Source organism: Strix aluco, chromosome 1 (genome assembly GCF_031877795.1).
Source record: "Strix aluco isolate bStrAlu1 chromosome 1, bStrAlu1.hap1, whole genome shotgun sequence".
Lineage (NCBI taxonomy): Eukaryota > Metazoa > Chordata > Aves > Strigiformes > Strigidae > Strix > Strix aluco.
This window is the reverse complement of record NC_133931.1, coordinates 168,484,838-168,498,150: the sequence shown is the minus strand read 5'-3', so window position 1 is coordinate 168,498,150 and position 13,313 is coordinate 168,484,838.

Here is a 13,313-nt window from a genome sequence, read left to right as displayed (position 1 = left end):
GGTTTAGATCTAGGGTTAGCATTAGGAATTAGGTTGAAGGGGGTCTTAGGGTTAACGTTAGGAGTTAGGGTTAGCATTAGGAGTTAGGGTTAGCGTTTAGGGTTAGGGTTTAGGATTAGGGTTACGGTTAGGGGCATAGGGTTAGGTTTAGGGTTATGGTTTGGTTTTAAGGTTTAGATCTAGCATTAGGGGTAGGGATTAGGGTGAAGGGGGGATTAGTGTTAGGGTTAGGAGTTAGGGTTAGCGTTAGGAGTTAGGGTTAGCCTTTAGAGTTAGGGTTTAGGATTAGGGTTACGGTTAGGGGCATAGGGTTAGGTTTAGGGTTATGGTTTGGTTTTAAGGTTTAGATTTATGGTCAGGGCTTAGGGTTAAGGGGGGCTTAGGGTTAGGGTTAGGAGTTAGGGTTAGCGTTAGGAGTTAGGGTTAGGGTTTAGGATTAGGGTTACGGTTAGGGGCATAGTGTTAGGTTTAGGGTTATGGTTTGGTTTTAAGGTTTAGATCTAGGGTTACGGTTTAGGGTTAAAGGGGGATTAGTTTTAGGGTTAGTGTTAGGAGTTAGGGTTAGCGTTAGGAGTTAGGGTTAACGTTTAGGGTTAGGGTTTAGGGTTAGGGTTACGGTTAGGGGCATAGGGTTAGGTTTAGGGTTATGGTTTGATTTTAAGATTTAGATCTAGGGTTAGGGCTTAGGGTTAAGGGGGTATTAGGGTTAGGGTAATGAGTTAGGGTTATCGTTAGGAGTTAGGGTTAGCGTTTAGGGTTAGGGTTACGGTTAGGGGCATAGGGTTAGGGTTAGGAGTTAGGGTTTGGTTTTAAGGTTTAGATCTAGGGTTAGCATTAGGAATTAGGGTGAAGGGAGTCTTAGGGTTAACGTTAGGAGTTAGGGTTAGCGTTAGGAGTTAGGGTTAGCGTTAGGAGTTAGGGTTAGTGTTTAGGGTTAGGGTTCAGCATTAGGGTTACGGTTAGGGGCATAGGGTTAGGTTTAGGGTTATGGTTTGGTTTTAAGCTTTAGATCTAGGGTTATGGATAAGGGTTAGGGTCAAGGGGGGCTCTAGGTTTAGGGTTAGGAGTTAGGGTTAGCGTTAGGAGTTAGGGTTAGGGTTTAGGGTTAGGGTTACTGTTAGGGGCATAGGGTTAGGTTTAGGGTTATGGTTTGGTTTTAAAGTTTAGATCTATGGTTACGGTTAGTGTTAGGGTCAAGAGGGGATTATGGTTAGGGTTAGGAGCTAGGTTTAGCGTTAAGAGTTAGGGTTAGCGTTAGGGTTAGGATTTATGGTTAGGGTTACAGTTAGTGGCATAGGGTTAAGTTTAGGTTTATGGTTTGGTTTTAAGGTTTAGATCTAGCATTAGGGGTAGGGATTAGGGTGAAGGGGGGATTAGTGTTAGGGTTAGGAGTTAGGGTTAGCGTTAGGAGTTAGGGTTAGCCTTTAGAGTTAGGGTTTAGGATTAGGGTTACGGTTAGGGGCATAGGGTTAGGTTTAGGGTTATGGTTTGGTTTTAAGGTTTAGATCTAGGGTTAGGTTTTAGGGTTAAGGGGGTATTAGGGTTAGGGTTAGGAGTTAGGATTAGTGTTTGGGGTTAGGGTTACGGTTAGGGGCATAGGGTTAGGTTTAGGGTTATGTTTTGGTTTTAAGGTTTAGATCTAGGGTTATGGATAAGGGTTAGTGTTAAGGGGGGCTCTAGGTTTAGGGTTAGGAGTTAGGGTTAGCGTTAGGAGTTAGGGTTAGGGTTTAGGGTGAGGGTTAGTGTTAGGGGCATAGGGTTAGGTTTAGGGTTATGGTTTGGTTTTAAGCTTTAGATCTAGGGTTACGGTTTAGGGTTAAAGGGGGATTAGTTTTAGGGTTAGTGTTAGGAGTTAGGGTTAGCGTTAGGAGTTAGGGTTAGCGTTTAGGGTTAGGGTTTAGGGTTAGGGTTACGGTTAGGGGCATAGGGTTAGGTTTAGGGTTATGGTTTGGTTTTAAGGTTTAGATCTAGGGTTAGGGTTTAGGGTTAAGGGGGTATTAGGGTTAGGGTTAGGAGTTAGGATTAGCCTTTAGGGTTAGGGTTACGGTTAGGGGCATAGGGTTAGGTTTAGGGTTATGGTTTGGTTTTAAGCTTTAGATCTAGGGTTATGGATAAGGGTTAGTGTCAAGGGGGGCTCTAGGTTTAGGGTTAGGAGTTAGGGTTAGCGTTAGGAGTTAGGGTTAGGGTTTAGGGTTAGGGTTACTGTTAGGGTCATAGGGTTAGGTTTAGGGTTATGGTTTGGTTTTAAGGTTTAGATCTAGGGTTAGCATTAGGAATTAGGTTGAAGGGGGTCTTAGGGTTAACGTTAGGAGTTAGGGTTAGCATTAGGAGTTAGGGTTAGCGTTTAGGGTTAGGGTTTAGGATTAGGGTTACGGTTAGGGGCATAGGGTTAGGTTTAGGGTTATGGTTTGGTTTTAAGGTTTAGATCTAGCATTAGGGGTAGGGATTAGGGTGAAGGGGGGATTAGTGTTAGGGTTAGGAGTTAGGGTTAGCGTTATGAGTTAGGGTTAGCCTTTAGAGTTAGGGTTTAGGATTAGGGTTACGGTTAGGGGCATAGGGTTAGGTTTAGGGTTATGGTTTGGTTTTAAGGTTTACATTTATGGTCAGGGCTTAGGGTTAAGGGGGGCTTAGGGTTAGGGTTAGGAGTTAGGGTTAGCGTTAGGAGTTAGGGTTAGGGTTTAGGATTAGGGTTACGGTTAGGGGCATAGTGTTAGGTTTAGGGTTATGGTTTGGTTTTAAGGTTTAGATCTAGGGTTACGGTTTAGGGTTAAAGGGGGATTAGTTTTAGGGTTAGTGTTAGGAGTTAGGGTTAGCGTTAGGAGTTAGGGTTAACGTTTAGGGTTAGGGTTTAGGGTTAGGGTTACGGTTAGGGGCATAGGGTTAGGTTTAGGGTTATGGTTTGATTTTAAGATTTAGATCTAGGGTTAGGGCTTAGGGTTAAGGGGGTATTAGGGTTAGGGTAATGAGTTAGGCTTATCGTTAGGAGTTAGGGTTAGCGTTTAGGGTTAGGGTTACGGTTAGGGGCATAGGGTTAGGGTTAGGAGTTAGGGTTTGGTTTTAAGGTTTAGATCTAGGGTTAGCATTAGGAATTAGGGTGAAGGGAGTCTTAGGGTTAACGTTAGGAGTTAGGGTTAGCGTTAGGAGTTAGGGTTAGCGTTAGGAGTTAGGGTTAGTGTTTAGGGTTAGGGTTCAGCATTAGGGTTACGGTTAGGGGCATAGGGTTAGGTTTAGGGTTATGGTTTGGTTTTAAGGTTTAGATCTAGGGTTATGGATAAGGGTTAGGGTCAAGGGGGGCTCTAGGTTTAGGGTTAGGAGTTAGGGTTAGCGTTAGTAGTTAGGGTTAGGGTTTAGGGTTAGGGTTACTGTTAGGGGCATAGGGTTAGGTTTAGGGTTATGGTTTGGTTTTAAAGTTTAGATCTATGGTTACGGTTAGTGTTAGGGTCAAGAGGGGATTATGGTTAGGGTTAGGAGCTAGGTTTAGCGTTAAGAGTTAGGGTTAGCGTTAGGGTTAGGATTTATGGTTAGGGTTACAGTTAGTGGCATAGGGTTAAGTTTAGGTTTATGGTTTGGTTTTAAGGTTTAGATCTAGCATTAGGGGTAGGGATTAGGGTGAAGGGGGGATTAGTGTTAGGGTTAGGAGTTAGGGTTAGCGTTAGGAGTTAGGGTTAGCCTTTAGAGTTAGGGTTTAGGATTAGGGTTACGGTTAGGGGCATAGGGTTAGGTTTAGGGTTATGGTTTGGTTTTAAGGTTTAGATCTAGGGTTAGGTTTTAGGGTTAAGGGGGTATTAGGGTTAGGGTTAGGAGTTAGGATTTGTGTTTGGGGTTAGGGTTACGGTTAGGGGCATAGGGTTAGGTTTAGGGTTATGTTTTGGTTTTAAGGTTTAGATCTAGGGTTATGGATAAGGGTTAGTGTTAAGGGGGGCTCTAGGTTTAGGGTTAGGAGTTAGGGTTAGCGTTAGGAGTTAGGGTTAGGGTTTAGGGTGAGGGTTAGTGTTAGGGGCATAGGGTTAGGTTTAGGGTTATGGTTTGGTTTTAAGGTTTAGATCTAGGTTTAGCATTAGGAATTAAGGTGAAGGGGGTCTTAGGGTTAACGTTAGGAGTTAGGGTTAGCGTTAGGAGTTAGGGTTAGCGTTTAGTGTTAGGGTTTAGCATTAGGGTTACGGTTAGGGGCATAGGGTTAGGTTTAGGGTTATGGTTTGGTTTTAAGGTTTAGATCTAGGGTTAGGGTTAGGGCTTAGGGTTAATGGGGACTTAGGTTTAGGGTTAGGGTTAGGAGTTAGTGTTAGCGTTAGGAGTTAGGGTTAGCGTTTAGGGTTAGGGTTTAGCATTAGGGTTACGGTTAGGGGCATAGGGTTAGGTTTAGGGTTATGGTTTGGTTTTAAGGTTTAGATCTAGAATTAGGGGTAGGGATTAGGGCGAAGGGGGGATTAGTGTTAGGGTTAGGAGTTAGGGTTAACTTTATGAGTTAGGGTTAGCCTTTAGAGTTAGGGTTTAGGATTAGGGTTACGGTTAGGGGCATAGGGTTAGGTTTAGGGTTATTGTTTGGTTTTAAGGTTTAGATTTATGGTCAGGGCTTAGGGTTAAGGGGGGCTTAGGGTTAGGGTTAGGAGTTAGGGTTAGCGTTAGGAGTTAGGGTTAGGGTTTAGGATTAGGGTTACGGTTAGGGGCATAGTGTTAGGTTTAGGGTTATGGTTTGGTTTTAAGGTTTAGATCTAGGGTTACGGTTTAGGGTTAAAGGGGGATTAGTTTTAGGGTTAGTGTTAGGAGTTAGGGTTAGCGTTAGGAGTTAGGGTTAACGTTTAGGGTTAGGGTTTAGGGTTAGGGTTACGGTTAGGGGCATAGGGTTAGGTTTAGGGTTATGGTTTGGTTTTAAGATTTAGATCTAGGGTTAGGGCTTAGGGTTAAGGGGGTATTAGGGTTAGGGTTATGAGTTAGGGTTAGCGTTAGGAGTTAGGGTTAGCGTTTAGGGTTAGGGTTACGGTTAGGGGCATAGGGTTAGGGTTAGGAGTTAGGGTTTGGTTTTAAGGTTTAGATCTAGGGTTAGCATTAGGAATTAGGGTGAAGGGAGTCTTAGGGTTAACGTTAGGAGTTAGGGTTAGCATTAGGAGTTAGGGTTAGCGTTTAGGGTTGGGGTTTAGGATTAGGGTTACGGTTAGGGTCATAGGGTTAGGTTTAGGGTTATGGTTTGGTTTTAAGGTTTAGATCTAGGGTTAGGGTTAGGGCTTAGGGTTAATGGGGACTTAGGTTTAGGGTTAGGGTTAGGAGTTAGGGTTAGCGTTAGGAGTTAGGGTTAGTGTTTAGGGTTAGGGTTTAGCATTAGGGTTACGGTTAGGGGCATAGGGTTAGGTTTAGGGTTATGGTTTGGTTTTAAGCTTTAGATCTAGGGTTATGGATAAGGGTTAGTGTCAAGGGGGGCTCTAGGTTTAGGGTTAGGAGTTAGCGTTAGCGTTAGGAATTAGGGTTAGGGTTTAGGCTTAGGTTTAGGGTTATGGTTTGGTTTTAAGGTTTAGATCTAGGGTTACGGTTTAGGGTTAAAGGGGGATTAGTTTTAGGGTTAGTGTTAGGAGTTAGGGTTAGCGTTAGGAGTTAGGGTTAGCGTTTAGGGTTAGGGTTTAGGGTTAGGGTTACGGTTAGGGGCATAGGGTTAGGTTTAGGGTTATGGTTTGGTTTTAAGGTTTAGATCTAGGGTTAGGGTTAGGGCTTAGGGTTAATCGGGATTTAGGTTTAGGGTTAGGGTTAGGTGTTAGGGTTAGCGTTAGGAGTTAGGGTTAGCCTTTAGAGTTAGGGTTTAGGATTAGGGTTACGGTTAGGGGCATAGGGTTAGGTTTAGGGTTATGGTTTGGTTTTAAGGTTTAGATCTAGGGTTAGGGTTTAGGGTTAAGGGGGTATTAGGGTTAGGGTTAGGAGTCAGGGTTAGCGTTTGGGGTTAGGGTTACGGTTAGGGGCATAGGGTTAGGTTTAGGTTTATGGTTTGGTTTTAAGTTTTCGATCTAGGGTTATGGATAAGGGTTATTGTCAAGGGGGGCTCCAGGTTTAGGGTTAGGAGTTAGGGTTAGCGTTATGAGATAGGGTTATGGTTTAGGGTTAGGGTTAGTGTTAGGGGCATAGGGTTAGGCTTAGGGTTATGGTTTGGTTTTAAGGTTTAGATCTAGGTTTAGCATTAGGAATTAGGGTGAAGGGGGTCTTAGGGTTAACGTTAAGAGTTAGGGTTAGCATTAGGAGTTAGGGTTAGCGTTTAGGGTTAGGGTTTAGGATTAGGGTTACGTTTAGGGTCATAGGGTTAGGTTTAGTGTCATGGTTTGGTTTTAAGGTTTAGATCTAGGGTTAGGGTTAGAGCTTAGGGTTAATGGGGACTTAGGTTTAGGGTTAGGGTTAGGAGTTAGGGTTAGCGTTAGGAGTTAGGGTTAGCGTTTAGGGTTAGGGTTTAGCATTAGGGTTACGGTTAGGGGCATAGAGTTAGGTTTAGGGTTATGGTTTGGTTTTAAGGTTTAGATCTAGGGTTAGGGTTTAGGGTTAAGGGGGTATTAGGGTTAGGGTTAGGAGTTAGGATTAGTGTTTGGGGTTAGGGTTACGGTTAGGGGCATAGGGTTAGGTTTAGGGTTATGGTTTGGTTTTAAGGTTTAGATCTAGGGTTATGGATAAGGGTTAGTGTTAAGGGGGGCTCTAGGTTTAGGGTTAGGAGTTAGGGTTAGCGTTAGGAGTTAGGGTTATGGTTTAGGGTGAGGGTTAGTGTTAGGGGCATAGGGTTAGGTTTAGGGTTATGGTTTGGTTTTAAGGTTTAGATCTAGGGTTAGCATTAGGAATTAGGGTGAAGGGGGTCTTAGGGTTAACGTTAGGAGTTAGGGTTAGCGTTAGGAGTTAGGGTTAGCGTTTAGTGTTAGGGTTTAGCATTAGGGTTACGGTTAGGGGCATAGGGTTAGGTTTAGGGTTATGGTTTGGTTTTAAGGTTTAGATCTAGGGTTAGGGTTAGGGCTTAGGGTTAATGGGGACTTAGGTTTAGGGTTAGGGTTAGGAGTTAGTGTTAGCGTTAGGAGTTAGGGTTAGCGTTTAGGGTTAGGGTTTAGCATTAGGGTTACGGTTAGGGGCATAGGGTTAGGTTTAGGGTTATGGTTTGGTTTTAAGGTTTAGATCTAGCATTAGGGGTAGGGATTAGGGCGAAGGGGGGATTAGTGTTAGGGTTAGGAGTTAGGGTTAACTTTATGAGTTAGGGTTAGCCTTTAGAGTTAGGGTTTAGGATTAGGGTTACGGTTAGGGGCATAGGGTTAGGTTTAGGGTTATGGTTTGGTTTTAAGGTTTAGATTTATGGTCAGGGCTTAGGGTTAAGGGGGGCTTAGGGTTAGGGTTAGGAGTTAGGGTTAGCGTTAGGAGTTAGGGTTAGGGTTTAGGATTAGGGTTACGGTTAGGGGCATAGTGTTAGGTTTAGGGTTATGGTTTGGTTTTAAGGTTTAGATCTAGGGTTACTGTTTAGGGTTAAAGGGGGATTAGTGTTAGGGTTAGTGTTAGGAGTTAGGGTTAGCGTTAGGAGTTAGGGTTAACGTTTAGGGTTAGGGTTTAGGGTTAGGGTTACGGTTAGGGGCATAGGGTTAGGTTTAGGGTTATGGTTTGGTTTTAAGATTTAGATCTAGGGTTAGGGCTTAGGGTTAAGGGGGTATTAGGGTTAGGGTTATGAGTTAGGGTTAGCGTTAGGAGTTAGGGTTAGCGTTTAGGGTTAGGGTTACGGTTAGGGGCATAGGGTTAGGGTTAGGAGTTAGGGTTTGGTTTTAAGGTTTAGATCTAGGGTTAGCATTAGGAATTAGGGTGAAGGGAGTCTTAGGGTTAACGTTAGGAGTTAGGGTTAGCATTAGGAGTTAGGGTTAGCGTTTAGGGTTGGGGTTTAGGATTAGGGTTACGGTTAGGGGCATAGGGTTAGGTTTAGGGTTATGGTTTGGTTTTAAGGTTTAGATCTAGGGTTAGGGTTAGGGCTTAGGGTTAATGGGGACTTAGGTTTAGGGTTAGGGTTAGGAGTTAGGGTTAGCGTTAGGAGTTAGGGTTAGTGTTTAGGGTTAGGGTTTAGCATTAGGGTTACGGTTAGGGGCATATGGTTAGGTTTAGGGTTATGTTTTGGTTTTAAGGTTTAGATCTAGGGTTATGGATAAGGGTTAGTGTCAAGGGGGGCTCTAGGTTTAGGGTTAGGAGTTAGCGTTAGCGTTAGGAATTAGGGTTAGGGTTTAGGCTTAGGTTTAGGGTTATGGTTTGGTTTTAAGGTTTAGATCTAGGGTTACGGTTTAGGGTTAAAGGGGGATTAGTTTTAGGGTTAGTGTTAGGAGTTAGGGTTAGCGTTAGGAGTTAGGGTTAGCGTTTAGGGTTAGGGTTTAGGGTTAGGGTTACGGTTAGGGGCATAGGGTTAGGTTTAGGGTTATGGTTTGGTTTTAAGGTTTAGATCTAGGGTTAGGGTTAGGGCTTAGGGTTAATCGGGACTTAGGTTTAGGGTTAGGGTTAGGTGTTAGGGTTTAGGGTTAGGAGTTAGGGTTAGCCTTTAGAGTTAGGGTTTAGGATTAGGGTTACGGTTAGGGGCATAGGGTTAGGTTTAGGGTTATGGTTTGGTTTTAAGGTTTAGATCTAGGGTTAGGGTTTAGGGTTAAGGGGGTATTAGGGTTAGGGTTAGGAGTCAGGGTTAGCGTTTGGGGTTAGGGTTACGGTTAGGGGCATAGGGTTAGGTTTAGGTTTATGGTTTGATTTTAAGGTTTCGATCTAGGGTTATGGATAAGGGTTAGTGTCAAGGGGGGCTCTAGGTTTAGGGTTAGGAGTTAGGGTTAGCGTTATGAGATAGGGTTATGGTTTAGGATTAGGGTTAGTGTTAGGGGCATAGGGTTAGGCTTAGGGTTATGGTTTGGTTTTAAGGTTTAGATCTAGGTTTAGCATTAGGAATTAGGGTGAAGGGGGTCTTAGGGTTAACGTTAAGAGTTAGGGTTAGCATTAGGAGTTAGGGTTAGCGTTTAGGGTTAGGGTTTAGGATTAGGGTTACGTTTAGGGTCATAGGGTTAGGTTTAGTGTCATGGTTTGGTTTTAAGGTTTAGATCTATGGTTAGGGTTAGAGCTTAGGGTTAATGGGGACTTAGGTTTAGGGTTAGGGTTAGGAGTTAGGGTTAGCGTTTAGGGTTAGGGTTTAGCATTAGGGTTACGGTTAGGGGCATAGGGTTAGGTTTAGGGTTATGGTTTGGTTTTAAGGTTTAGATCTAGGGTTAGGGTTTAGGGTTAAGGGGGTATTAGGGTTAGGGTTAGGAGTTAGGGTTAGCGTTTAGGGTTAGGGTTACGGTTAGGGGCATAGGGTTAGGTTTAGGGTTATGGTTTGGTTTTAAGCTTTAGATCTAGGGTTATGGATAAGGGTTAGTGTCAAGGGGGGCTCTAGGTTTAGGGTTAGGAGTTAGGGTTAGCGTTACGAGTTAGGGTTATGGTTTAGGGTTAGGGTTACTGTTAGGGGCATAGGGTTAGGTTTAGGGTTATTGTTTGGTTTTAAGGTTTAGATCTAGGGTTAGCATTAGGAATTAGGGTGAAGGGGTTCTTAGGGTTAACGTTAGGAGTTAGGGTTAGCGTTAGGAGTTAGGGTTAGCGTTTAGGGTTGGGGTTTAGGATTAAGGTTACGGTTAGGGGCATAGGGTTAGGTTTAGGGTTATGGTTTGGTTTTAAGGTTTAGATCTAGGGTTAGGGTTAGGGCTTAGGGTTAATGGGGACTTAGGTTTAGGGTTAGGGTTAGGAGTTAGGGTTAGCGTTAGGAGTTAGGGTTAGTGTTTATGGTTAGGGTTTAGCATTAGGGTTACGGTTAGGGGCATAGGGTTAGGTTTAGGGTTATTGTTTGGTTTTAAGCTTTAGATCTAGGGTTATGGATAAGGGTTAGGTTCAAGGGGGGCTCTAGGTTTAGGGTTAGGAGTTAGCGTTAGCGTTAGGAGTTAGGGTTAGGGTTTAGGCTTAGGTTTAGGGTTATGGTTTGGTTTTAAGGTTTAGATCTAGGGTTACGGTTTAGGGTTATAGGGGGATTAGTTTTAGGGTTAGTGTTAGGAGTTAGGGTTAGCGTTAGGAGTTAGGGTTAGCGTTTAGGGTTAGGGTTTAGGGTTAGGGTTACGGTTAGGGGCATAGGGTTAGGTTTAGGGTTATGGTTTGGTTTTAAGGTTTAGATCTAGGGTTAGGGTTTAGGGTTAAGGGGGTATTAGGGTTAGGGTTAGGAGTTAGGGTTAGCGTTTAGGGTTAGGGTTACGGTTAGGGGCATAGGGTTAGTTTTAGGGTTATGGTTTGGTTTTAAGCTTTAGATCTAGGGTTATGGATAAGGGTTAGTGTCAAGGGGGGCTCTAGGTTTAGGGTTAGGAGTTAGGGTTAGCATTAGGAGTTAGGGTTAGGTTTTAGGGTTAGGGTTACGGTTAGGGGCATAGGGTTAGGTTTAGGGTTATGGTTTGGTTTTAAGCTTTAGATCTAGGGTTATGGATAAGGGTTAGTGTCAAGGGGGGCTCTAGGTTTAGGGTTAGGAGTTAGGGTTAGCATTAGGAGTTAGGGTTAGGGTTTAGGGTTAGGGTTACTGTTAGGGGCATAGGGTTACGTTTAGGGTTATGGTTTGGTTTTAAGGTTTAGATCTAGGGTTAGCATTAGGAATTAGTGTGAAGGGGGTCTTAGGTTTAACGTTAGGAGTTAGGGTTAGCATTAGGAGTTAGGGTTAGCGTTTAGGGTTAGGGTTTAGGATTAGGGTTACGGTTAGGGGCATAGGGTTAGGTTTAGGGTTATGGTTTGGTTTTAAGGTTTAGATCTAGGGTTAGGGTTAGGGCTTAGGGTTAATGGGGACTTAGGTTTAGGGTTAGGGTTAGGAGTTAGGGTTAGCGTTAGGAGTTAGGGTTAGCGTTTAGGGTTAGGGTTTAGCATTAGGGTTACGGTTAGGGGCATAGGGTTAGGTTTAGGGTTATGGTTTGGTTTTAAGGTTTAGATCTAGCATTAGGGGTAGGGATTAGGGCGAAGGGTGGATTAGTGTTAGGGTTAGGAGTTAGGGTTAACTTTATGAGTTAGGGTTAGCCTTTAGAGTTAGGGTTTAGGATTAGGGTTACGGTTAGGGGCATAGGGTTAGGTTTAGGGTTATGGTTTGGTTTTAAGGTTTAGATTTATGGTCAGGGCTTAGGGTTAAGGGGGGCTTAGGGTTAGGGTTAGGAGTTAGGGTTAGCGTTAGGAGTTAGGGTTAGGGTTTAGGATTAGGGTTACGGTTAGGGGCATAGTGTTAGGTTTAGGGTTATGGTTTGGTTTTAAGGTTTAGATCTAGGGTTACGGTTTAGGGTTATAGGGGGATTAGTTTTAGGGTTAGTGTTAGGAGTTAGGGTTAGCGTTAGGAGTTAGGGTTAGCGTTTAGGGTTAGGGTTTAGGGTTAGGGTTACGGTTAGGGGCATAGGGTTAGGTTTAGGGTTATGGTTTGGTTTTAAAGTTTAGATCTATGGTTACGGTTAGTGTTAGGGTCAAGAGGGGATTATGGTTAGGGTTAGGAGCTAGGTTTAGCGTTAGGAGTTAGGGTTAGCGTTAGGGTTAGGATTTATTGTTAGGGTTACAGTTAGGGGCATAGGGTTAGGTTTAGGTTTATGGTTTGGTTTTAAGGTTTAGATCTAGCATTAGGGGTAGGGATTAGGGTGAAGGGGGGATTAGTGTTAGGGTTAGGAGTTAGGGTTAGCGTTAGGAGTTAGGGTTAGCCTTTAGAGTTAGGGTTTAGGATTAGGGTTACGGTTAGGGGCATAGGGTTAGGTTTAGGGTTATGGTTTTGTTTTAAGCTTTAGATCTAGGGTTAGGGTTTAGGGTTAAGGGGGTATTAGGGTTAGGGTTAGGAGTTAGGATTAGCGTTTGGGGTTAGGGTTACGGTTAGGGGCATAGGGTTAGGTTTAGGGTTATGGTTTGGTTTAAAGCTTTAGATCTAGGGTTATGGATAAGGGTTAGTGTCAAGGGGGGCTCTAGGTTTAGGGTTAGGAGTTAGGGTTAGCGTTAGGAGTTAGGGTTAGGGTATAGGGTTAGGGTTAGGGTTAGGGGCATAGGGTTAGGTTTAGGGTTATTGTTTGGTTTTAAGGTTTAGATCTAGGGTTAGCATTAGGAATTAGGGTGAAGGGGGTCTTAGGGTTAACGTTAGGAGTTAGGGTTAGCATTAGGAGTTAGGGTTAGCGTTTAGGGTTAGGGTTTAGCATTAGGGTTACGGTTAGGGGCATAGGGTTAGGTTTAGTGTCATGGTTTGGTTTTAAGCTTTAGATCTAGGGTTAGGGTTAGAGCTTAGGGTTAATGGGGACTTAGGTTTAGGGTTAGGGTTAGGAGTTAGGGTTAGCGTTAGGAGTTAGGGTTAGCGTTTAGGGTTAGGGTTTAGCATTAGGGTTACGGTTAGGGGCATAGGGTTAGGTTTAGGGTTATGGTTTGGTTTTAAGGTTTAGATCTAGATTTATGGATAAGGGTTAGTGTCAAGGGGGGCTCCAGGTTTAGGGTTAGGAGTTAGGGTTAGCGTTAGGAGTTAGGGTTATGGTTTAGGGTTAGGGTTACTGTTAGGGGCATAGGGTTACGTTTAGGGTTATGGTTTGGTTTTAAGGTTTAGATCTAGGGTTAGCATTAGGAATTAGGGTGAAGGGGGTCTTAGGGTTAACGTTAGGAGTTAGGGTTAGCATTAGGAGTTAGGGTTAGCGTTTAGGGTTAGGGTTTAGGATTAGGGTTACGTTTAGGGGCATAGGGTTAGGTTTAGGGTTATGGTTTGGTTTTAAGGTTTAGATCTAGCATTAGGGGTAGGGATTAGGGTGAAGGGGGGATTAGTGTTAGGGTTAGGATTTAGGGTTAACGTTAGGAGTTAGGGTTAGTCTTTAGAGTTAGGGTTTAGGATTAGGGTTACGGTTAGGGGCATAGGGTTAGGTTTAGGGTTATGGTTTGGTTTTAAGTTTTAGATTTATGGTCAGGGCTTAGGGTTAAGGGGGGCTTAGGGTTAGGGTTAGGAGTTAGGGTTAACGTTAGGAGTTAGGGTTAGGGTTTAGGATTAGGGTTACGGTTAGGGGCATAGTGTTACGTTTAGGGTTATGGTTTGGTTTTAAGGTTTAGATCTAGGGTTACGGTTTAGGGTTAAAGGGGGATTAGTTTTAGGGTTAGTGTTAGGAGTTAGGGTTAGCGTTAGGAGTTAGGGTTAGCGTTTAGGGTTAGGGTTTAGGGTTAGGGTTACGGTTAGGGGCATAGGGTTAGGTTTAGGGTTATGGTTTGGTTTTAAGATTTAGATCTAGTGTTAGAGCTTAGGGTTAAGGGGGTATTAGGGTTAAGGGTTAAGGGGGTATTAGGGTTAGGGTAATGAGTTAGGGTTA